Below are 25,988 nucleotides of genomic sequence, written 5' to 3' on the forward strand. Positions count from 1 at the left end.
GTTCAAAGCATATTGCACCTGTCAAAATGTCTGTCATCTTCTATAGAAATGCACCATTCTAAAAGAAAAAAGGGAAACTCTAGCAAAGTCACTCAGAAACAACAGACCACTTTGTCTCCTTCCTTCCAGCCAACTCCTCCATCTGAAAGCCATTTAACTCAATGCTAAAGATTGCCTGGAAGGACCAGACAATAGGAAGGTCTCTTTCATTGTCAAGGACAGTTACACTTTGAAGATGATGCTCAAAAGGGGTTAAAATGGGTCAACAAGCAATTGTTGGGTCTATCCAAGGAAATGTGAACAGAACATTGTTAAAGTCACACACAAAAAAATCTAAAAGAACACATCTTTAAGCTGGGAAGTATGGGGGTGAGGGGGAGGTGGCGGGGGTGCAACACAAAATACTGATGTAATCTCATAGTGAAATGGAGATAAAAACCTAGCAGTACAAGTGGACAAACAGATAATTTCAGTTTAGATATGGCAGTTCTTAGCAAGACGCATCCAAAGCACAGAAAAGACTAGAGACATACTGGTTGACTAACAAATGGAAATACAACAGCAACCCTGAGAGAAATAGATGTAATTTTCCCATTACTTTTTCATTTCTCTGCTTCTAACATTCACAGCATTCCCTGGAAATCACTGTGTGTTGCACAGCTAGATGGAATGGGTGCATCTTAAGTACTGAGATGGACTTACTCATTTGTCAATATCAACTGTTTTAAAGGAAAAACATGGAAAATTGCAAAAATATTTTTGCTTACATGCAGATTATCTAGATCAATACTTATACAGCCTACAGAAACCTCTTTGTGTGTGCGTGTTCTCTTCACACTTACGTGAAAGATAGACATTACAATTTTAAAAAAGCTTCTAGACTTAATTTACACAAATTTAATTTCTAAGGTAAAGATTCCGTGAAAAAAAAAAAAAAGATTTATCTAAAGCCATTTATTTATCTAAACCCAATTCTTATTTTTACTATTAGAAGTCTAATTTCTCTATTAATCAAATTTTGCTTGGTTTTGATTCTTAAATGCAGCATTGCATAAGAATCTAGGCACAAAGCCTGAAAAAGCCTCAGTTCAGCAGAACGAGTCATGAAGTGTATTCTTTTGCATCTGCATTTGCAGCAAAGGAATATTCCATTACAAGCAACTTCAGACGGGAAAAATGGCTGAAATTTTCACTCTGCTGAAGTCAGTGGCAAAACTTCCAGTAATGTCACTGGGGGCAAGAAGTCAGCTCTGTTTCCACACACTTGTACTTCTGAACTAGGTCAGTGATGGTCTTGCATATGTTGTTTATTAGATAACATGTCCCTTTTTGCTCTTTCAAACCTTCAGGCAAGACAACAATGAGAACAGAAAATCATCTTTGCAACTGTGTAACCAAACTGATTAGGTCTTCAAATTTTGGAAAATCCTTGAATCTGGGGCTGGGCTTTCTTACAACTTCCTATATCAGCTAAGATGCAGAACTGGCCTCTGATGTGGTGTAACTTTTTATCTCCCCAAAATCAACAGACCAACATTCAGCTGCTGAGAACGTGGTCTGGGGTATTCTCTTTTAGTTACCAATGGTGTTGGACACTAAATGCATGAAGGCCATTTGAAATTATTTGAGACTTGAGAAAGTTCAAATTCACATCTAATTTCAAAATCAAGATTCACAAAGAGAGCCCATTTCTACAGGAGTAAGAAATAATGAATGTAACACACACTACTTACAATTATCCTCCCTCCCATTAAAAAAACAACTTCAATCACATAAAACTTCTATAAAATTTCTTTTTTTCCCCTTGTATTTTCTCTAAATCAAAGGCAGCTATTCCTAAAACTCTAATCAAAGCTCAACATTTTCAAGAGTTTGCAAAGTCATTTTTCAGGTATAGTCTTTTTCAACCATCTTTTTGACAAACTATTTAATCTCAGCCAACACTGGAAACTTTTCTTGTAGCAAGCCTTTGTCAGTTTTTATAGATATGATAAAATCCTTATTTTAACTGCTCAGTTTCTTTACTTCACACTCGTACACTGGATTCCAACAAAAAAAAAAAACAATATTAAGTACTCAAAAAAATCTTGATGTCTCAGTGTTTATCTGACATCAAATATTTCTATGAATGTAAACTGAGTTGAAAGCCCTGTAGACTAATCCTTGCTACTTCATGTCCTTTGCCTCTGAATTCAGAACTAGTTTTTCCATGAGTTTTTCATGGCCTTATGTGAGTGATTACTTGGTACTTAAAAGTAATGGGAGTCACAGTATTATTATTAGTGCATTTTTCAGAATTAACTATTTTCGACAGTATTTGTGATTTTTAGGCTTGTTGTAAAAGCAGTTTCAAACTAGACCATTCAAAACAGTGGTAAAAATTATCATTACACAATTGCTGGCCTCCTGTGCACTTGAGACATATGTGACTGACCCAGCTTCACAAGCAATGCCTTGACAGTGATCAAAGTAAAAAATTCCCCCCACCAGCAGTGTGGGGCAGCTCACACTATGTCATTATTCTGGTTTTCCTCCTCCATTCTCCATTCCCTCTCATAATCTTCCTCCCTCCCCCACAACACTGCGTTCCCCACATTTTGCATTTCCTTCAGGCGACTTTTTCCCCTCCATGGCTCATGAGTCTCAGCAGAGAGGGTGTCCAGAGGATAAGGGAACCATTGTTCCCTTCTTGGGTTCTGATGTTGAGGATGAGAGCGGGCTGCCACAGCCAGAGGCAAAAGAGGAGGAAAGCTATGTTCAGCCTTGGAGATCATGAAATGGGGATGCTACACACACAGTTGTCTCATCAGGATATGTGAAACCTGAGCATGCTGAGGGCCAGTGGCATCTCAAGAGAACTGAGATGCCAAAGTCAACACAACTACAGTGCTCATGTGCAAATCTTGCTTTCAGGATGTAAGACTTAACCTAAATTCACGATCTGTATAAGATTCCAGCTATAAATGCAGACACAATCTTTCTTCTCTTTTTCTATTTACTATCATGGTCATGTACATTTTTTTCACGTAAAGAAAAACATCTGCCTACATCTATTTCTATGGTCAGGCATTGATAAATAATACCTGCTGAAATTTTGCAAACAGTTTTATCCTAGCATTGACACCTGGCAGAAAAATTTCAGCTTTAATATTAGCTTGGCTAAGTGACACACATGAAAAAACATTTTGCGATTATAAACGTGTATAGACATCACTAACAGCACCATAAATTGAACAAACTGAAAATGCAGTACCAAGTACAAAGACCTTTCATGACAAATGTATGTTTGATTTTGTTATTTTTTTTTCTAATTAGAGTATAATTAGGATTTTAATTTCCCTGTGATTGATAGCACTCTGTAGATAACATGAAAATGCTGGGTCAGATTTTCTGCTGGTGTGTCTCTGTGAAAGGCAGAGTTGACAAGCAGCAAATTTGTCCTTTTTTTTTAACTTCCCCCCAGTGATGTGCTTTTCATATATGTCTGTAAATTGTTAAGGCAGACAAATTTTCCAATGTGCTCAATTCTTCTGTATTTATGTATGAACATGTGCCCAGGAATAACCTTTAATCACAGCTCATTACTCTTCTTTTTAGAAAGACCCAGTTATCAAATCAGGGGAAGGAGACAATGACACGTGACTTAGAAAAGCCATTATACGACATGAATAACAACTGGCTGTGGATCAGAAGGAACAGTTAACACAAAACACAGGTGAAAGTTCTCTGAGACAAACTTAAAATTGTTTCAAGTAGTAAATAACTTCAAAACTCCAAAGTCTTTTCATTGATGATGAGAGAACAAAAGTGCTAAATCCACCTGATAATATATTTGCAATGAATCATTTAGCCAGCTAGTGCACATGTGCGTTTCAGATACACTTCTGAGGATAACAAGTGGAAAAAAAAATAATTAAAATGTCACCTTCAGATAGCCATTTCCAGTGGTTTCATATGATTTTGGAGGTTTTCCTCTCTAAAAAAGCCTGTTTCCTCTGATCTCAGGAATGTACACCTGGCTGACACAATGCAATTCACTTTTGCCATTCGTAGAAAAAATATAGCTTTGTCCTCTTCCGTGTGTCACTATCAAATTTATTAGTTAAATTAATATTTCACAATTTTTTAGCAAAAGGTGGAGTTCTAACAGCAAAAAGACTGTGTCTTGATTTTCAAATTTCCATCAAACATGGAACTGGTGGTGATTAGTAAAACAGTTCTTTTTTTTAATATTTAAACTGTGCTGTGAGGACCCCAGACAAGACAGAGCTCTTGTAACTTTTCATGAGTAAACTTTGCTCTTTGCAAGGATGCCTACAAGAAACAGAGGTCTGAGAAAGCTGGGTTTGGAGGGTCACACATTCTCACTCATTGTAGCCCCTACTGTAAAAGCTGTGGTTGAGACTGCTTTGAGGTGTTTACTTGAACATGAAACAGGTGAGTGGATGGCACCATTTCAAGGAGCAGAAGGAATCTCCTACTCCCATTTAAGGCTCCAAGAAGCTTGTAAACATTTGATATTTGACCTGAAGCTGGATTCCTTCTTGGAAAATCCTGGTGGTGATCAGGAGGAGGCTATAGGTGGAAAGTCTCTATGGCTAAAATATATCCTTTTGGGGAATCCCAGTTATTTCATTCAATCCTCTATCAAACCCTTTGATATGCTAGGGAATTTCCCCCACTATCTTCATGAGAAATCTGTTTCAGTTCATTAATGAGAACAAGAAATCCCATACAGTCTTCTACTTGTCTTTCCAAACAGTTCTCCTCAAGAGCAAGGTCCAAAAGGCAGCAAGGCCAGGTGCACACTGCAAAGCTTTGCCAGTCAAGCCACAGCGGCGGGAGTATGAAGAGCACACAACCAAGAGCTGATGTGTAACACCAGCCAAACTCCTGGCTGAGTTTCACACCGCTTCCGTCCGGGTGTCAGAGGGGAGCTCCGGCCGCCTGCCCAGCCAGGCCAGGACAAGTGAACTCCATTGCAGGAGTCCCAACAGGCTGTGCCTCCACGGGGCTCTGCTGGCAAGCAGTGCTAATAGCCATCACAGCAAGGCAAAGGCTCTCAAAACCAGAACCGGAGAGGTCACTGGTAAGATAGTGTAAGGAGGAAAGAAATCAGCTGTGAACAGATGACAGTCATGTTGCTGAATGCAAGATTCAAATGTATTCATTCTACAGGGGTGAAGGGAGAAGTGAGGTGAGGTGAGGTGAGGTGAGGTGAGGTGAGGTGAGGTGAGGTGAGGTGAGGTGAGGCAAGAAGAGGTGAATTCTTGATTTCTTCTGAGAAGTTCTGCAGTCTCCAGAAAAAGAGAAAATACATATTGCAGGAATAGGCACAACAAAAGAAACAGCAAATATCAATCACCAAGAGCTCCCATCTACAAAAATCCTTATCTTTACATTCCCTCTCACAGTCAATTTAATATTAACTTTTTCATCTTCTCATCATCAGCAGTTACATTTTTTAAAAATTTTTGTCCTCTGGGTTTTATGCACTAATGAAACATAGTCTGAAAGAAAAAATATCTCACCAGAACCAGAGAAGGTTCCCCACAGGAATCACATTTCATATAAAGGTAAACTACCATGAAAGATATGATCTTGCCCTTGGATCTATAATATCATGTTTTCATCTGAAAGGCAGTGAGCCTCAGTTCAAATCAAATTTGTATAGTTTCAAACTGTGCGCTCACAGAGACGTATCAGTAGTCACAGCTGGATTTTTGGCATATGACGTTCAGGGCACCCACAGCACTGTCACTAGCTCAGCAATGCTCACAGCTGCTGCTTAGCACGCCTGATGCTGCCACACTCGTCATGCTGGAAGTTAATCAGGTTGCTGAAGTCTGTTGCTCTTCCACTTGTTGCCAAAGCCTGACAGCAACGAACAGATATTTTCCCTGCCCTCTGTGTGTCCTCTCACTTTTCCAGCCCACCACATATCCTTCATGTTTCTTCCAGCAATATAACAATTCCATCAATCATTTTGGAAAGGAAAAAAAAAAAAAGCTCCTATATATTCTAACTATCTAGGATCTAGGATGTCCAAGAGATCACTTTATTGTTTGGATCATCTAAATCAAACTATACAGTGTAACGCACGTGGGCAGCTGCCCTGTATAATAAAATACTAGTTATGCATCAGACAATCCACACCATGAAGGTCTTTGAATCTTTCCTAGGATTCTTAGATTACTTTCTCAAAAGACCACACATATTTTATTAAAGACAGCCTCAGTACAGACCATATCAACCTTCCTTTTTTTTCCTCCAGCTGTTATTAAAAAAAAAGATGAAACCTTGTCAAAATTCTCATACTGTGGAAAAAAAAGATGGAGATTTTCTAAGAAAAAAATAATCATTCAAACTCTGACCTTCTTGGCTACCTCTTACAGCAATTAAATGTGAACTCAGAAAACAACAGCTGTTACCAATGTAACTAAGAAAGCAGGCAGCAGAGACTTAAGATACCTTGGGGATTAATGACTATGCATATAGACACACTCATGTTAGAGTCAAGCTAACAACCTCAGATACCAATGAAACACCAATTTCAGCATGAGCTACCTGCCCAAAACACTTACCGGGGCCTGTTTGGCATCAGTGACACTGCATTTCTAAAGCTAACTACATTAAAACAAGCTCATACACACCATTCTTTTAGCCCCCAGGTGAATTGTGGTTAAATGTCTTCCTGTCCTTGAGAGCGGACACCTCACAGCAGGCTGCAGCTCCTGCACGCTGTGCAGTGAAGGCAGAGACGCTGTGTCAGGTCAGTTTGACATCAGGAGACTGGGGATCACCTCTTTCCCCTTGCCCAAGGCACTGGCAAGAACAATGGCCAGAAAATGTCTCAGCCTTGCATGGCTACAGGTAGTCTGTTTGAGGAAAAAAGGACAACGCCATTAGATGATTATTACCATTATTCAATTTCTCAATAACTGGAGCACACCCTGGCACTAGCTTGGATGAGAGACCCATTGCCTTAGTACTATTCAAATGACAGAAATTAGTCTTCCCCAGAGCACTAGCCACCAGGATGCAGGAGGAGAGGGAAGACCTTCCAAAGCTTTTCCAAAGACCACTTTTCCATGGACCATGCAGGTCCATGCCAGCCTGCCCCTTGGCAGGACCCTTCCAGGGTCCTGCACCTGGGTTGGGACAACCCCCAGTATCAGTACAGGCTGGGGGATGAAGGGATTGAGAGCAGTCCTTCAGAGAAGGACTTAGGGGTATTGGTGGATGAAAATTTGGACATGAGCTGACAATGTGTACTCGCAGCAGAGAAGCCAACTGTATCCTGGGCTGCATCAAAAGAAGCATGGGAAAGTGATTCTGCCCCTCTACTCCACCCTGGTGAGACCCACCTGGAGTACTGCATCCAGCTCTGGAGCCCTCAGCACAGGAAAAACATGGAGCTGTTGGAGTGGGTCCAGAGGAGGGCCACAGAAATGATCAGCGGGGTGGAACACCTCTCCTGTGAAAAAAGGCTGAGACAGTTGAGGTTGTTCAGCCTGGAGAAAAGAAGGCTCCAGGGAGACCTTATTGTGGCATTTCAGTACTTAAAGAGGGCTTATAAGAAAGATGGGGACAGACTTTTTAGCTGGGCCTGTTGCGATAGAATAAGGGGTAATAGTTTTAAAATAAAAAAGGGTAGATTTACACTAGATATAAGGAAGAAATTTTTTACAGTGAGGGTGGTGGAACACTGCAACAGGTTGACCAGAGAGGTGGTAGATGCCCCATCCCTGGAAACATTCAAGGTCAGGTTGGGTGGAGCTCTGAGCAACATGATCTGGTTGAAGATGTCCCTGCTCTTTGCAGGGGGGTTGGACTAGATGGCCTTTAAAGGTCCCTTCCAACTCAAACTTTTTTATGCTTCTACAACACAGCCAGGCATCCCCATGCCCTGCCAACAATTTACCCACAGCAACGCAGCCTCTGCCTGGCACCTACTTTTGGTGACAGAGAAGCCACCACATGTCATAGCTTGGCAGCCTCTGCTACCATCCTCCGAAGCCTCTAAAACAGTTACTTCCCCAGGGGTGTCCTACCTAACAACAGAGACAGGTTCCTGAGAAGAAAAGTCCTTAAGAAAAAAAGAGGCAATGGCAAGATGAGCAGTAAGTTTCACCCTCAGAACACAGAAGTCTCCTGCATTTTAAAAACAGTGGTTTTGTCCTCTGATACAGTGATTAATAATTGGTGTGTTTTAAGAAGCTGATTGCTATTCCACTATTTTTGTGTTATTAGTTTGATAAGTATATCTGACTGTAGACATATATAAAAGTGTTGAGAACGGTGATGTTCATAGCCTTTTTTATTTGGTTCTAACCTTTCTTCATTTATAGCAAAATTATTTTTCCAATTTATTACAGTAGAACAATGGCAGCATTTGTATCATGGTTTGGGGGGCTTTGCAGCAGTGTTTCAGTGTTGTTCAGCCTAACATAAAATGAAAACTGGGAGGTATTAGAATTATTGTTTTAGAGAAACTCAAAATAATTGTAAGCAAAGCCTAATCTCACTCTAAAACTCATTTAGATCCACCTAAGTTTACAAGAAAAGTAGAATCTCTCTCAGAGAGATATTTAAAATTACATTACGTTTTCAAATATTAGGAAAAAGTTCAACATAATTTTTTTCTTATGTTGTAACATAAAAGAAAAACAAAACTATACTTAAAAACTATTATTGCACCTACAGATCTGTTTTATCCAGTATTCCTCTTCATAATTTAAATAGTAAAATGAAATTCTTAATACTCCTTTTTAAACTTTCATGCAGCTTTTAAGGTGGTTTTTTGTTCTTTTCTTTTCTGGCAGACACTTTGATAATACTGTTATTTAAATTCTGACAGCAAACCATTATTACTGGCTAAAACCTTCTCCAGAGAGATCTTTTATTTTGGTTTGAGGTTACAAGTTAAATTTGGAAGACAGCAGTTAAAAAGAAATCTACAAAAATTCTATTACTAAAGTTTCTGCTTAAATTGATTATTCCCTGTATAGGTAACATGCATCTCTGTTTTCAGAGGGCTTCTTCAGGTGTTTTTTCCACACTGCAAAATTCATCCTCTTTTCCTACATCAACAGATGAAGTGAAAATATTCCAGGATTTATCTGGAATAAATCTGGAATAAATATCCCCCCCTCACTCTGAGGGGATATCATGTGCCATCCTGTACGCGGTGCCATGTCAGCTGCTACCAGCAGCATCCCCTGCTCCCTGGAGAAGTTCTCACTCCTGCCTTCAACTGCTGCACCATTGCTAGAACTTGGGGGTCAAGAATGCTGCATCCATGTGCAAGGACATTTCTTTTTTTAAAAAAAAAACATCATAGAATCATAGAATCGTTTAGGTTGGGAAAGACCTTTAAGATCATGAAGTCCAGCCATTAACCTAGCACTGCTAAGTCCACCACTAAACCATGTCCCTAAGCACCACATCTACACATCTTTTAAATACCTCCAGAGACCCAACCACTCCCCTGGGCAGCCTATTCCAATGCCTGATAACCCTTTTAGTAAATAAATTTTTCCTAATATCCAATCTAAACCTTCCCTGGTATAACTTGAGGCCATTTCTTCTCATCTTGTCACTTGTTACCTCAGAAAAGAAATCAACACCCACCTCACTACAATCTCCTTTCAGGTAGTTGTAGAGAGCGATAAGAGCTCTCAGGCTCTCTCCTGAGCCTCCTCTTCTCCAGACTAAACAACCCCAGTTCTCTCAGCTGCTCCTCATAAGACTTGTGCTCTAGACCCTTCACCAGCTTCATTGCCCTTCTCTGGACACACTGCAGTACCCCAATGTCTTTCTTGTAGTGAGGAGCCCAAAAGCAAACACAGTATTCGAGGTGCGACCTCACCAGTAGAGGGGGACGACCACTTCCCTGTCCCTGCTGGCCACGCTATTTGTGACACAAGTCAGGATGCTATTGGCCTTCTTGGCCACCTGGGCACTCTGCTGGCTCATAGTCAGCCAGCTGTCGACCAACACCCCCAGGTTCTTTTCCACCAGGCAGCTTTCCAGCCACTCTTCCCCAAGCCTGTGGCATTGCATGGGGTTGTTGTGACCCAAGTACAGGACCCAGCCTTGTTGAACCTCATACTGTCGGCCTCAGCCCATCAATCCTGCCTGTCCAGATCCCACTGTATAGCCTTCTTTTCCTCAAGCAGATCAAACACTCTCACCCAACTTGGTGTTGTCTGCAAACTTACTGAGGGTGTACTTAATCCCCTTGTCCAGAGCATTGATAGATATTAAACAGAACTGACACCAATACTGAGCCTAGGGAACATCACTTGTGACCGGCCACCAACTGGATTTAACTCCATTCACCACCACTCTTTGGGTGCAGCCATCCAACCAGTTTTTTACCCAGTAAAGAGTACACTCATTCAAGCCATGAGTAGCCAGTTTCTCCAGGAGAATGCTGTGGGAAACATTATCAAAGTCTTTACTAAAGTCTAGGTAGACAACATCCACAGTCTTTCCCTCATCCACTAAGCAGGTCACCTTGTCAAGCAGGACTTGCCTTTCATAATCCCATGTTGACTGGGCCTGATTGTCTGGTTGCCCTGTACATGCTGTGTAATGGCACTCAAGATGATCTCCTCCATAACCTTCCCTGGCATCGATGTCAGACTGACAGACCTGTAGTTCCCCAGATCCTCCTTCCGGTCCTTCTTGTAGATGGGTGTCACTTTTGCCAACTTCCAATCAATTAGAACCTCCCCGGTTAGCCAGGACTGCTGATAAATGATTGGAAGTGGCTTGGTGAGCACTTCTGCCAGCTCCCTCAGTACCCTTGGGTGGATCCCATCCATTACCATAGACCTGTGTGTGTCTAAATTCTGCTCCCTGTTTCTGTCTTCCCACTCAGGGGGCTGGGTACCCCAACAACTGGTCTTACTATTAAAGACTGAGGCAAAGAAGGCATTAAGTACCTCAGCCTTTTCAATGTGGATGTGATTGCCCCCACATCCAATAAAGGATGGAGATTCTCCTTAGCCCTGCTTTTGTTGCTAATGTATTTATAGAAACATTTTTATTGTCTTTTACGGCAGTAGCCAGATTAAGTTCTAGTTGGGCTTTGGCCCTTCTAATTTTCTCTCTGCGCAACCTCACAACATCTTTGTAGTCCTCCTGAGTTGCCTGCACCTTCTTCCAAAGATCATAAGCTCTCCTTTTTTCCCCTGAGTTCCAGCCAAAACTCTCTGTTCAGCCAGGCCAGTCTTCTTTCCCACGAGCTCATCTTTTGGCACATGGGGATGGCCTGCTCCTGAGCCTCTATTTTCTTCTTGAAGAATGTTCAGACTTTCTGGACTCCTTTGCCCTTCAGGACTGCCTCCCAAGTGACTCGGTCAACCAGGCTCCTAAACAGGCCAAAGTCTGCCCTCTGGAAGTCCAAGGTAGCAGTTCTGCTGACATCAACTGTAAAAGAAAGTGAACACAGACATAAGGCCACTGAACTACCATCCGGAGTATTAGAAGCTTGATTTATGAAGCCCCAAATGGAGTTTCATTCTCCATTACAACTGCAGTGAGCTGAAATTTGTTTTAGACCTTCCCACATAACACCACAAGTAAGCAGTTCCTACTGTAGATCTTCTAATATTTATTTCTACTGTAGCCAGAAAACAAGCTAAAATGTCTCTTTTAGCACTAAGCTGAAATAAGGTGACTGAATAAAACCCCACAGTATAAACAGTTGTTTAATACAGATAGCATCCAACAGCTTTGGTGCCACAGAGAAAATGAATGCACAGAAATGTGGGTTTTGACATTTTTCCCCAGAGTCCAATTAAAATAAGCAAAGTAAAATGCACAGAAATAAAATATGTCTAGCAAATATGTTTCATCCTAGTTGATTTGCTACACACCATTGCACTGCAGAAATGGGAATATTATCCACAAATTAAACTACAGATTAAGGACAGCTCAAATTCATCATTAATAGGTACTATATAAGGTATAATGAATTGCAGTGAGTCTTCAATTAGAGTTTTTTCCAGATTAGGTAGTCATTAAGGTCTAGATTAATAGATATTACAGCCAGAGGGGACTACTGTGATCATCTTGACCATTGTTGTCATTGTTTTTCAGTGCATAAAGTGATTGTTAAAACCTTGCTTTAGACTTAATTTAATTATGAGTTATGCAACAAAACACAAAGGAGGTTCACTGAAATAGTATATAATTAAGTTCAGCGATTTGTTTTCCTTCCCTTCATTCCATCATTATTAAGATTCGATTCTCCTGTAGTTTGTGAAATTTAGTAGCATTTACAGCGCTGAAGTTCCAAGTGATATTGTTATTCAAGAAAAAGTAACATTTATGCAAAGAAATAGGAATGCCTGCCCAGAAAAGAAGGGTTCGCATCTCAAAATAAATTTTTTTAAAAAAAGGCAAAGCGGCACGCGATACACCAGATTCCTATTGTGAGGCACAAATTCTTCACAACACTGGGAGACATCGCAGAACAAAAATACTATTAGAACTGTTTCAAAAGGAACATTTTTGGCTAGGATAGAGACTTTTGACATTATTTATTAGGTTCAAAAATGCTTAACAAAGGCCTAACAATAGTCCTGTGGAAACCACTACATCTGAGGCACTTTCTGTTGTTATGTGCAGGCATTGATTTGAAGATGGCCAGCATTAGTAGAACAATTCCCTCACAGCAGTCAATGCAAGTGAGCATTCATACACACACAAGAAAAAGCCTGTGAACAAACCATATGGAAACAGGAAAAAAAGTAAACATTTATTAACCTCTTTGTGGGGAGATGGGTGGAAGAACAGGCCAGCGGCGAAGGAGACGGTCATGCCAAATTTCTGCAAAAGAAGGTGTTTGCCCCAAGCATTTTTTTCACGGAATATGAAGAAGCCTGGAGAATGTCTCCAGTGCCATGGTAACTGGGGCTGCTGGGGCTGCCAGCGCCGACGCCACCCTCCGCCACCCAAATGCAGCCTGTATGTGGTGCAGGTTGGCAGGTTTGGATGCTGCTTCTGCCCCTTTCCACACCCATGGCTGAGGGGACCTTGGCAGGCATGGAAAAAGCTAAGTAGATTTCTGGAAAAAAAACATCAGTGAAGATTTTGCTCAGAAACTGAGCTGGTATACAGACATACACACAAAAAGACCCAGAAACACTTATATATTATTCCCACTGCATGCATACAGAGATACATAAAACCTCTGTGACTGGTGCAGGCAGGTTTGTCAATGATGGAGGAGGATGAAGCAGTGCCAGCAGACCACCCAACACACAGGTTGACTATCTTCCTACCATAGCGGGGCTAGAAAGTCACCTCTATCCTCATCTGAGGATGGATATACTGAGACAGTAACCAAAACATCATTTGACTCATGAGGTCATCAGGAACCCAAACATGTTACCTTGTTGAACAACCAGAGTAACATCACATGATCAGACTGTTTAGGTTTATAGCTCAGTTCCTCTTCTTTTGCATTAACCTCTATATAAGCTTATTTATGATAGAAATTTCTATTTTCCAATGTAATCAGTATTTAAATTGGTCTTGGAGGAAAGGGAGAGGAGCTCCAACCTCTGGAAAATAAACTCTAAAGTTCGGTTTTTCATTTGCGTTTTAAAATGCGATGAATGGTTTAACTGATTTCTGAAATATGCTACAGAGTATCAGCTGATATAAAGAAATCTCAGGCAGGCTTGGTTTGGTGCTGCTGAAGTCGAGATTGAAAGTAAAACAAAGCGAATGAGCCCATACACAGAAGGAGGAGGTAAAATGGAGGCAACACCTAACCTGGCCCATCAGCCGCTCTCTCGCAGCTGAGCGTTGCCTGGTTATCCTGGACATTGCCCTGCCGCAGCCCCAGGCAGCACCTCACCTCTGCTCTCACCAACAAGTAGCAGCCTCCTGAAGATTTACTAGCGCACCTAAAGCAGCATCTTTAGCCACACCCACGTTGGCCCACAAGATCTGAGGAGGTTTGGGTCCTTTCTTGCCCTCAGCCTGTTGGGGAAGCCCCCTTGGACAGGGGGGACATGGAAATATCATGTTTGCAGTGCACTGGAACTTGTGGTAGCACAACCCATTTGTCCTCTCCTCTAAAATGGACTGAAACAGATGGAGATAAAAATTAAAACACTAAGCAACAACCACCAAGTTATTAACTCACCATCTCTCTTTCCCTTTTACATGAAAATCCTGCCTTTCCAGTCTTTGTAGAATAAAAACAAAGATTCTGAATTTCTGAATGCTAAGTGAAGAGGTGGTTCAGTTAATGATTACTGAGTGCTGGGAGATAGACATGATGTCTGCTTAGATCTATCAGCTCAGTGTCTTTAAAATTAGCCCTTAGCTCCACACAGCTACCCTTACTTTGTAATCAGGTTGCGTGCACAAACCCTGAAGATCCACATACCTTGGATTGCTTTTAATTTTACAGAATTCAATGCTTCTGGCCTGATCAAAATAGCTTTTTATTTGGCTTATTTCCATTCATTTCTGCAAATCGGAAGATTTCTAGCAGTGGATGCTCCTGTTTCCTGTGCAGCAGACCTTGACAAGCAAGGGCTGAACATTTTCCCACACAACCTCAAGCCTGGTTGGGAGGGACATGCTTTTATATAAACTGTTTGTTATATTAAATATGCGTACATGAGATTATTAGGGGGGTAGGCTAAAACAATATTTTAAAAAAAAAGAGAGCAATGAACATGCAATCCATATTAATTAGTATGTATTCTTAGAACTGCAAAAAAAGTTCCTGGGTGCTAACAATAGTTCCATATTTTATAGGCATATCTCATTGCATTGTATTCAAATACAATGAAGCATGTGCTTAAGGATGTCCATTCCTATAGTAAGCAAGCTCTGAATTGGGAAAGTGTTGCCTCTGAGGGCAGTTCACACACATGCTTTTAATCCTGACAGTTCGTTTAAAGTCAAGTCCAAGATCAGATGTGATTTAAAATACACGTTCTTTCTGAATGATAGCTTACTTTAGGAGACCACTATTAAAATGTTGTTTCAGTGATTTTAGTTATAAGAAGAGACACTATTTTATGGATCTTGCTGTACATGACATCTGGAGGTGAATTTTAAAGTTTTTATAATCATCATAAATTGTTTACTGTCTGTACAAATTAGTTCCAGTTACTAAACATGATGATAGCTTTAAAAGTAATTCAAAATTTCAAGTTGCTTACTTTCAGTAGATCAAAAGGCTTTGGCCACAAGGTGTACACCAAAAATTTTGAAACCAGTAAATATTTATTATAATAACAGTAATCTAAATGTAGAGATACCAGAATTTGGAAATCAGTAGGACTATAGATTCAAAGAATCTGAGTTTTGGAAAGAGATTGAAGTCTTCAGTTTATGTCCAATTCAAGAGGAATTCACAGCATAAGTAGTTCCCTAAAGCTTCTACAGATAAGACTGTAGTAGAAGCACTACAGAAAAAAAATAATAGTAATAACAGGTCTTACACTGAACTTCTTATCCACACATTTCTTTAGAGATATATATGCAACTGATTTGACGTTAAAATTATGCCATTAGTTGCTCTGTCACTCACTATGTTCATGTCAGGTTTAAAATATGTTCTGGATGAGGTGTCAAATTTATTCCTAGCAGTACTTAAATATAAAATGAACTAAACCAAAAAGAAAATGAAGCATCATAGCCCAAGAAAGGCACAAACAGAAACATGGAAACACACAGGAAGTTTGGAAGCACATTAAAGGTTAGGAGAAGGCCAGGAACTCTCTTAAGGCTGTTATTTGAGGATTGCTCTGGAAATGTATGTTCAAACCCTGCTTTTGCCAGCAAGCACCTGGGAAGTGGTCAGCAAAATAAATGTGACAGCCCTATTCTTGTCCCAAAATGATGCAGTATGTAAAGAGTGAAAATAACCATCTATGCTTGATTAATTAGGTTTGTAAGTATTGTTCAAGAACTAAACAATATTTCTAAAGATTTCAATAGTTCAAAGTTTGCCCTATGGCCGTCTGGCCAATACATCTTCCAGCACACACAGTTTACAAGCATTTTTCTTCCCAATATGTTGTCTTCGTTTGGTGCGACATTGTTTGAGCGCAGGTCTATTTGGGTCAGCGTGGTTTTCTTCCCATCACAGCAGTGGTGCTGAGGACGGCACTCGGACCATACATCTTCCATGTCATTTCAGTCAAAGGCACATGATGCTTCCCGGTGCCCAATCAGGAAGGGTCCAGCGCTGAAACAGGGGGGCATATTGGCAACCTCAGCTTTCTTAATGACAGCCATTGTTCCAGACAAACAAAAGCACGGTTCTGAATATTAGCATGCGGCCTTGTGTAAAGGTCATCTGTATGGCACATTCATCATCGCCCCAAAACAGGGGGGCAAAACGCTTTAAAAATTCTGTCAAAACCTGTTATTGTCAGGATACGTCTTAACGCTGGCAACTGATGCAAACAACGATGACTTTGAACAATCCTCCTCCTCCTTAGCGGCAATTCTGCAAGGGACTGAATGCACAATGGCAGTGGAGAAAGAGAATGCAAGATAATAGATATATTCTTCCTAACTGCTCGTAGGGGGGCTACTTTAATTAGGCTACTCAATTAAAAAATTAATCTAATAATCTGTAATAATTAGGCTGAACAGCAGTTCTTCCTATAAGGTAGAGCTTCCACAACAGCTCTTGTATTGGCTAACTGGTAATGGGTAGTCAGCAATGATGCTCTGGTTTTGAGGCTCAATGATACACTGTTCACTTGTAAAAGCATTTGAAAATCAAAATAAAAAGGCTATAGCGCAGCAGGCTAAAATCTTTGATGGATCCTTCAGCAGTCATGAAAATAATGCCGGTGAGGGTACACCAATTAAATGCCAGTTGTATTACTTATATCGGCAACTATTTCTCAGTATATGACATTCACAGTCTGGCCCTTAGATGGCATGGAAGGGACAAAACCGTTACAATCATTTTAGAGGTCTCTTTAGTAAAATTAATAGATCGCAGGAAAATTCCATTATCAGTGTTCATTCATTTAGTTAAATTAAATAGTTTGACTCCTTTGTTCACTGAACAAATACTGGCTTCCCAATCATTTTCTGCCCCAGAAAGCCAGAAAGATAATATTATTTATTGGTCACTTTGGCTCTAACAGCTGTTCAATGTACAGCAGAATTGTACATATACATATTTAAAATGAAAATCTGAATGTGACACATTTCTGTAAAATCTCCTCTTTTTTTCTTCTTTAAATTTGGGAAAACTGTTTACTTAACAGCTCAACAATTAAGTGGGAGGAGAACACTTTGCTTCCAGATCAGCTTTACAGCCTTATACCAGGCAGCCCAGGAGGGATTCCTGGGCAGGTACCAAGAACAGCACGGACGGGTTTCCACCAGCCTCAGACTCAGCAAAGGACAAGGCTGTGCCGCTCACAGCTCAATGGAGAGGCTGAGGATTGGATGGAAGCTGCTTGTCTCCTCACCACAGAGAAGATTCAGCTCAAGCTTGTGGCTTCCCAGGCACCAGAGGACACGTACTTTCAATCAAGGCTCCTTCCGAGCAGCTCCAATCTGCTCTAAGAAATACTTCGTACATGCTCTGGGGGAAGGGTGCTCCCAAAAAAGGCAAACTCTAGCCCTAAGCAAAACATGACAAACATGAGATTTAAATTCAGGGGGAGCCAAGCTAAATTAATCCTTGTGTTCAGAGATCAATAGTTTATTAAGGCTGTTATAGCTCTAGCCTAACAATACCATAACTTAGGCAGCATATTCAGGAAGAATATGAACTAAGAAAAGTGTTAAATACCTTCAGTTCAGAGTCTGAAACACAGCTTAATCAGAATTCAAAGTCTGTGGTTTAGTAAAAGCAATGCCAAACTCAAATACAAACCTATATACTATTGATAATCATGTTCCAAGATATTTGGTTAATTTATTTTTTCAGCTAGTGTTAGTGAATTTTGTAACAACATTCAGAGAGCGTGTTAAGCACAACATTTGAAAGACAATTTTTTTCGATACCTGTAATGTGGAGGAAAGGAATCCACTGCATTCCATGGGAAAGCAAAATTGAATGGCAACAGCCACAGCAGAACAAAACGGGAAATAATTTCCTGAGACATTCTCAAGAAACACATCCCTTAGCAGTACAAGCAGCATTGCTCGGTGGGACTCAGCTGCTGAATCTCAAGGTCCACTCCACAAAACACAAGGAGGTCTCTGACTTGAGCTCGGCAGAACAATTCTGCACCTGTTTAGCTACATGCTCTGGCTCTGCAGACAGTCCAGCTCAGTCCCACTGTGTCTTCAGCCCCTGACTCGAGTACAAAAAGCTGCAACTATATTCCCATAGCCTCCACCCCGTATTGTATAATGCCTGGGGCTGACTCAGGGATAACATCAGGTACAGGTAATGTACATTTACTGCATCTAGATCTTAAATCTAATTCATCCAGTATGTTTCCGATAAGTGTCTGAAAGTATTTCTCCTGTATGACTGCTCACTGAAATTCAATTTTGCATCTCAGCACTAAATAGTAGTACATCTGATCACCATTTAAAAAGAAACAAACCAAAATTGGTCAACCCAAACCCACTTACAGGTTCTAATGATGATGCCTGTTTTGCATGGATAATTTTGGGACTCTCTAGAAGTGTGAGTTCAAAGCAAAACAGGAAGCAAGGTTAGCAGATACTGTGGTTTGCTCTCCAGGTAGATCCTGCTCTCTACCTCACAAGCATTTCATGAGAGCACAGCTGAACCTGGCTCACACCCTGAGCCCCTCCAGCAAGAGGGCTGCCGCAGGGTATGCAGGCACAGCCAGCACATCCCTCCTGGAGTCTCGCCCCACAGCACTGGCGTAGCCCAGCCTTTGCACGGCCATGCTGTGCAGAAGTGCCTAACACCTATGTCAAAGTGCCTGGATGCACAGCTGAGCTCCCTGAGCCCAGAAATGCTTCCCAGGGCCTTTTCTTGTGGTTGCCTGCTCCTGAAAACTCTCTCTCAAGCCTAAAACCCTGGAGCAGATACATTGCTCCTGATCATTGCTGGTCTTATCCCCCTGGGTGCCTGCCAGGAGCACAGGACAGGTTTGTTCACTAATGTCTCTATCCACCATTGGCAACAGCTTGTCCTACACTCCAAGGCTGTGAGCAGACGTCAGTGGGCACCAGCACTACCCCGCTGCAGGGGCCCAGAAGAAGGGCTGGTGCGTGGGAAGCAACCCCACTGCCACACAACAGCAGCAGCTGGGCCAATATGTGTCACTGACACTGCCACAGGGAAGGGACCTGGGCTTCGGATCTCCCATTAACCCTCAAGCACTTCAGCACTGAAGACCAGCATTGTCTTACAAGCAGCAGCCCCTGAGAGCTCCCTGGGCTGGAGGTGCATCCTCACACCCAATGGACATCAGGTGGGGACGAGCTGACAGCAAGCAGGCAGTCCCTGCCACCCCTACCGAGGCTGCACAGACCTCCCACCTGCATTTCAGGCAGACACCTGCCTGACAGTCAAATCACACTCACACAACCGTGCTCAAGGATTTGGCTTTCGCTCAGGTCATACTAATGAAAACCCAGATGCAAACCCAAACATCCCACACAACAAATATTTTCATTATTATTAGAACGACAGGGTCAGCTTCTGCATTGACTGCAAAACTGTACTTGTTCAAAGACCGAGGGAGCAGCCAAACAGACAAATGTGCATGGAAATTACATTTAGGCATAAGGTACATTCCTATTTGAGCCACAGAACCAACTGCATATCCACATCTGGAATGTGCTTTGGCAGTGGGTCCTTGTTTGCTGAATTAGTCAGTGCCTGGGTTTGTGTAATGTTCTCAGGACAAAAATTAGATAGCTACAGAAAAGAGCCACCACACTGACACATCCCAGCTGTCAAGACACATATCTCCTTTTAATAATGTTTTCAATTTCTTCCCCTCCCAACAAATCCTGTCTTTTGGGGGAAAAAAAAAAAAAAAAAAAGGCCAATCAAAAACATGGACTTAGTAAAGTTTTCATTATTAGGATAGGGAGAAAATGTTTCCTCCCTCCAAAACCATTGTTTGTCTTTAAGCTTCTGCTTTTTTTTTCCACAATACAGTTCATGAGGATTTCCTTAGCAGATGACAGATGCCAGAATCAACTTTTGGGTTTTGGAAAACTGTCATCTGCACTAAGCAACCAGAGAAAATAAAATTCCTATCTTGCAGCTACAGCCATATCACACAGCTATATCAATAAGCTCAGAGTTATTGAGTCTAGTAGTGTCTATATGCTTGCTTGTGTTCATACATGTACGTTTACAGGACTGTTATAAATTTGCATGAGACCAAAGCTACATGGAAAAAAAATACGCTTCTTGGCTAAATTGTAATGGACTAAAATTGAGTCTTTTTATGTGCAGAATCTGCAGACCACAAATACTTGTATTCTCATTCTGCTGTGCAATAAGGGTACCACTATCACTTAAGCCACTAGTAAACTATCACCCCTTCATACATCTTTGGTTTTGTCATTGTTATCACTTTTGTCATTTTTGTCAATCCCAGTGTCTACCACATCATGTGTTTGGCAAGTTTACCAACACAATAAATAAAATCAACCTACTACACACACCTATTTAATTGTGTGAATATGTGTAGTCCCGCAGTATATACAAGTGTCTGATATCTTTTCTGACATCCCTCACTCTTATCGTAAAGCAGCCTGCTCACCAGCCACTTTGCTTGTGTTTTTGCCAACTTTCAGCAACATAGAAGCACATAGCCAAAAAGAGTCAGTGCAAGTTGGTCTCATATCCATAGATAATTCATTGTACAGTTTCTATAAAATGCAGAGAACATTATCATAAATGGAATAACATTACACACTCTCTGGCATATAGAAGAAAACCACAAGACATTTTTATCATTGATCTTTTTTAGGTACACTTAACAGGCAATACAAAAAAATGACACAGACATCAAATGGAATATGTGTAAAGGTGGCCAGATCAAATAACAAGCAAGGCATTTTGTGGCATTAGGATGAGCCCAGGTTTATGAGGCCACAGAAATATTGACAGCGCGGTAATGGGATTAACCTCACTTGTCTCAAAAAAAATACCCATATGTGCCAAGCCATTTGCAGCTAGTCTGAAGCAACCTGCTTTAACCTCCAATCACCAGGCACAACCCAAAAGTCTTCCAGGGCAAATGAGTCAGCAGCAGCACAACTATAGTTGATCTTTGCCTCAACAGGGACTTCCAGACACCCTGAGTTCCCCTCTGATCATTAAGTTCTGTGGTTAGTACTAGCTTTGTGATAAATTTTTTTTCTGAGAAGGGGTTTGTTCTCCACCCTAATCTGACTAAAATCAAATTCAGGTTGAATTGCTTCCTGGGAAATGGACACTAAAGTTTTGGCTGAGATTTCCCCAAAAAGGGGTTGTACAGTCCTTGTTTAATCTCCCAGTTAAACCATCTGTTTGAACTCAGCTGATTGAGGATGAAAACATATAGTGTAAATAAAATACAGGCAAATACAGAAAAAAATATCCCAACTTGCTTCCTCTTTGTTTCTTTTTTCAATGTTTATGGCCCTGAAACTGCTAATGTGTAACAGGAGAATGACAGTGGAGTATTTCCCAAACTATAGTGAGTTAACGGCCTGCTTCAGCTCAGTGGGATGGTAGCAAAGCCAAAACATCCAGTAAAAATTTGTGATGATTCAGTAAATAAGGCTGACAAAGCTGAAACAAAGCTAACTCAAGAAGTATATAAGATGTTCTTCCTGGAAAAAATCCATATACACTGATTGGGAATTTTTTATTACTCTCTATGTGAATGGACTTAGAAAAAATATACACAGCAAAGTTTTAAATATCCAACCTAACACTTAGAGGCACATATAATCACCACACATCCCTCACTTAATCTCCCATTTAAACCAATTTGGTTCATATAATCTACATAAGATGTGTATTAAACAAGGATGAGAGCAACACAGTTCAGCTGTTCTTAAAGTAAGAGGCATGTTAGCCTAGCAACAGAATAAACAGCAAATCCTGTCCAAATGGGTGAGTCCATCAGCTCAGCAAAGGACAGTGCTATGATTTAAGAGGACTGGATAAAGGAGCAAACTCTGGGCTTCAGATCTTAGACAGAAAAGGCTGCATTGCTCTGTACCCATAATTTATGGCAATTTATAGAGATTTTTTGCCAGGCAAGCTGTCACCTGTGCCCTAGATGAAGGTCATGGCAGAGCTTGTGTCTCAACACAAAAAGAAAGCTTTTCGTTATATCTGGGCTTCAAAGCACTTCCTTCGGAAAGCAGGAGCATTCCTCCCTTTAACACAGATAGAGAAACCACTGAGGGAAGGTAGGGTAAACACTGGCTGAGCAAAAGAGCCATCACAAACCAAAGAGATCACAAGAGCCCAGAAATGCAGGTTATGCAGGAGAGGGCGAAAGGGATGCGGTGTATCCCCACGTTGCACTTGCTTAGATCAATGCAGGGGAAAAAAAGCTGATGAGGAAGTTCATCAAGTGAAATGCACTGGTTTACTCCTTCTCCAGAAGAAATACTCAGTGCCAGCAGCATTATGGTCTAGTGAACTTCCGCTTCACAGAGGAGATAGAGCTGGTAAAATGTGTTCCTCTGATCACCTATGAGAAAGTACCATCCCTAATGAAAACTAGTGCTATTTACCCCTGGCCTGTTGTAAATAGTGACAGGAGAATCCAAGATAAACACACATTATTTTTTTTTCGCTCAATCTCTCCTGTGTACTTACATCAATGCAGCCTGCGAAGAGACTCCTCCTGACCACCACCACAAGAGCAGCAGATCCCACTTCCAAAACCAACAGGCCAGATTTTGATATGGAAGAATGGAAAATGGGGTTTGCATGAGGGCTGATGTGAGGACCCTGAAAGCCACGTGGTGTTCACCCAACAGCCTGCTCAGTGTCACCATGCTGTCTTGCAGCACACAGCTCCAGAAATGACAGTGTCGCTTGTGAACAGCCAAGAGTGTAATGCCACAATGATAAGCCACACGTGCCTATTTGCTTATAAAGAGAAATCTCAAAAACAGTGAATTGTAAAATATTGAAGTTTGCTATGTAAGAGGTTTTAATTTTTTTCCGCTTTTTTTCAAGGAAGTCCTGTATATGTTTAGATAAAATATGACAGTAAGAGATATTTACAGAATGTGAATCCCGAACCAAGATCTCAGATAGCACATTTCATGTAAGAAACTTTGTCTTTTGTTCCTTACAAGATGGACCCAAATCCCAAACAGTTGTGACTGATTCACCTGCAAACCTTCCCTCATGCAGGGCAACTTCACATGCAGTCCTGCTCTCACTTCACCTTTCCTTTCCCATCCTACGTCTGCTACAACCAGTCTGACCAGCACCCGTCTGGGCTGACTGTGCACCTTCAGAACGGATCTGGCAATACCTTTCCTCCCAAATCTTGTGAAAGGAGACATGAGAAAATTCTCAACTGTCACAATTAAAATTTAATTTGCAGATAGTTCAAACTCACCCCATTTAATTTTGAATGGCTCTGCAAGCCTCTGCATGGAAAGTTTCAGTGCCTTCCCCATTCAGGCACTGTCGGGACAATATGAAATCCAGAAAGCATACAAGTTGCAAAGGCAGCATGCTCAAATTAATCTTACCCTCCCTTACTAAGCTCCTCTGGAAAAAACACTAACTCATTTCAGGTTTGAGTATTCTGAATCTAAAACAGCTCTTATCTTAACTTGCCTATGTGAGATTTACAAATGAGAAAAGAACAAATAAAGAGTAATTTAAATTTTAATTTAAAACCCCTCCATTTTCTTATCCCTTATCAAACTGCCAGCATTTTTCCTACTAACAATGAGCTGAGTGTCATGGGCACAGCACAGCCCCCTACCACAAACCAAGTAATCTCTTTCATCTAAACCCCTGATCCCTTTAATAAACAAAATACGAAAAGGCAGTCAAAATTACGCTCTGGCTTTATGAAAGAAGCAGGGAAATCCTCAGAGCACAATCCCCTACTTGTTATTTTCACAGCCCACGTGACCCAAAGTCATTCTGAAGGATAAAAAGACAGAGGCTGCCACCAGATCTCTGCCATGATTTTTCCACAGTTCCCAGCCTTAGCCCATCTGTTATGCAGCGGCCACATGAATGGCATGTGTCAAGAGAGTCATCACTGTGCAAACTGCCCAAAGAAATCAACCAGCCAACTTCCTTTTGCTTCCATGGCTTCAGCAATTGTTGCTGAGCCGGCCACCATATGGTGAATAATTAGTTTTTCGACCCCACTCTAGAAAAATGTTCGCTCCATTGCCAGGCATTAGCAATATGTGTGTTAATGAACAGCAGATGATGAATGCCTATACATCAACAAAAGTTGAGATTTTCTGGCAGCAAGCTGCTCTCACCACAAGAATCCTGATGACTCTTAAGGCACTGAGTGATGGATGGTGGCAAGTCATGGCTGAAAAGTACAATTCAACAAAATTTCTCCATTTCTCAGACACTAAAGCAACTTTGCAATAAACCATCCTGCTCCTCTCATCTTGCCACCCCCTTTCTTCAAATGATGAATTCGACCCACGTAAAGGATTGGCAATGTAGAGCTCTCAAACAGACGTCTTCTGTTCTTGGGCAATTGAGGTGCATTGTGTAAATAGCTGGGACGCAGGTTCCTCCACACTTCTCTTTGTCTGAGTGCTCGATCCATATGAATTTATACTGAATACCTGCAGTGTGCAAACCCCTTGAAGAGTCAGTCCCAGACCTCTGAGCAAACACTCACTTCCAAGGACCAAGGCTGGTAAATATGTCTGATGGTTCCATCAAATGGAATTAAAAGCTCAGCTAAGACCTCTAAGCACATTTCACTCCCTGAAGTGATCTTTTTTTTTCTAGCTCTCTAATTAAAAAGAGATCTTACCTACATTTCTCTATAGGATGAAATATCCCCATATCGTATGGACATTCTGAACTGGTGATCACATTCAGGAAAGCTGATGATTCCAGCTATTGCCTGTCATTAATAAAGTCCCAAATGCACCCCAAAGCAACCATTCACAAACAGACCTGTAAGTAATTAACTACTGCTGTTGAGAACAACTACAACTCTGGCATATACATTTTGTGTAGTATAGAAATGAGCATTTTAATAGGCACCACAATTCTAAAATAGCAGGCAAAAGCTCCTCTTCAGAATATAGGATATAGAACAGGCAGCCAAGACACCTCAGTTTCCTTCACGTAGATTCAGTGGTGAAAGGCACAGAGCAAACCCAGGCATGCCGCCTGTTCCTCGTTCAGACTCTGTTGCTGTCACTGCCAAACCTCAGGCAAGTCGTTCAACCTTTCTGCATCACATGACCCAGCAGGATCATGGTACCAATGGTGCCCACCTCCCTCCCCAAAGCATCTTCTTGGCCATATGAATAACCCACGAGCAAGCAGAAGTCAATCAGATTGCAAAGGCTAGTTGTGCACAGGTCTGAGCTCACTTTCCAGATCTGACTAGCAGGCAGGTCTTAAAATCTGTATCTGCACTTGTTATTGTATCATGTGTTAAGCCTGTCCACTAGGCAGACAGTTTTTTCCCAGGGCTATCCTAAATTTTGGACACAGCTAACATGCATGGGCAGTGCCGGTGGCTTTGGTTTTTCTTACATTTTTATGAACAGATAGCGGTTGCAGATTTAGTTCCTTTTGGTGCAGTCCCAGGCACCGATTGTCCCATTCAACTTGTGTGAGAGTGTCAAATGGAGAAATTATCATCTGACAGCTGAATGCTCCACTAAATCTTGTTGATAACAGTTGTTAGCACAAGCAGGAGTTCATCCTGTTTAGTTTAAATAGTGGTAGTGCCTATAGAAAAGTGGATTTCATCTGCATAGATGAAGGCACCTGTTTCCTTTCTAGTATTATTTTTATTCTCTTTTCTTCACTACCTGCAGGAGTTTAAAGAATT

This window comes from Strix uralensis, chromosome 5 (assembly GCF_047716275.1).
Source record: "Strix uralensis isolate ZFMK-TIS-50842 chromosome 5, bStrUra1, whole genome shotgun sequence".
NCBI lineage: Eukaryota > Metazoa > Chordata > Aves > Strigiformes > Strigidae > Strix > Strix uralensis.